The sequence below is a fragment of the Mirounga leonina genome, unplaced genomic scaffold (assembly GCF_011800145.1).
Source record: "Mirounga leonina isolate KUSES-001 unplaced genomic scaffold, KU_Mleo_1.0 Mir_366, whole genome shotgun sequence".
Taxonomy (NCBI): domain Eukaryota; kingdom Metazoa; phylum Chordata; class Mammalia; order Carnivora; family Phocidae; genus Mirounga; species Mirounga leonina.
In genome coordinates this window covers 28,355,617-28,356,815 of record NW_023270709.1, presented here as the reverse complement: position 1 = coordinate 28,356,815, position 1,199 = coordinate 28,355,617, and positions in this window count along the sequence as shown.

The following is a 1,199-nucleotide window of genomic DNA, read 5'->3' as shown; positions in this document are numbered from 1 at the left end:
GCAGCTGGGTTTGCCTGGAAAATCCAAGACAGCTGCACCGCCATGCCCAGTGCCTTGGGGCAAGGACAGCTAGAAGGGTGGGCTCAGGGCCTCCTTATGTGATCTTTCCAGCAGGGCAGTCAGCCTGTGCCTGTGATGGCTCAGGACTCCAAGAGCAATTGTTCAAAAAAACAAAAAGTGAAAGCTGCTGCTAAAGGCTCAGGCTGGGAAACTCAAATAGCATCACTTTTGCTGTATTTTATCAGAGCAGTTATCAAACCCACTTAGACTCAAAGGGAAATGACCTAGACCTCCACCTCCTAAGGGAAAAATGCTGAAAAATTTATAGCCATCTTTAGTTTTCCAAAACACCCTTGTGCACCCAGATTTAAAGCCTGGGGGATAAATAATAATAAAGTTTTTTGGATTCTCTTTTCTTAAATTATTGTTCAACTTTTTTCTCCTTTCTTGCCTCCTTTACAACTTACCTAAATACACCCAACATGATTATGAGCTAATCAAGTGTATATATAGGTTTATTTTTTATACACAAAGTAACAGTGATCTTCGGAATTAGTTTCACCATGTCTTTCTTGAGTCCTGGATCTCAAAGTCTGTTTTTTTTCCTCTTTTGATTTTAGAAGTACTTAGAAGGAGTATCAAAATACCACAAGAAACATTTCTCTTTTGTGAGTGTTGGAATTACCTGGCTTATAAAGTGGCCAGATGTTATCAGTGAGTTTTCTGGAGATCCATTTTTACCTTTGGTGTCTGTTCCGCATCCCCGCATCCCTGAGGTCCCCCGTGCAGACCGGGGGAGCGCTGTTCCTGGGCCCGCCCCGTGTCTTGCGCGCTCCGTGCTCGGATGCGCTTTTCTGTGGCTGCACCGCACCCGTGACCGAGGCGGGCTGCTTCGCCCGGGCCCCTCAGTCCGGTGCTGGCCGGCTCCTCCGGGGTCAGCCTTCTGCAGGAAGCCGCGCGTCCTAGGGCCGACATTACCCGAAGACATTACAGAAAGGAAAACTACAGGCCAGTACTTCCCACGAGCAGAGATGCAAACCCCCCAGCAAAACCCTGGCAAGTTGACGCTAGTAATTTATAAAGAGATGCCAGGACAAAGTGGCACCTACTGCATGTGTGCCAGGCCTCGCCCACCGTGGGGCCGAGGTCGCGGGGGCAGCGACAGGCGCAGGAGCTGGGGACTGAGAGTTAACGACACC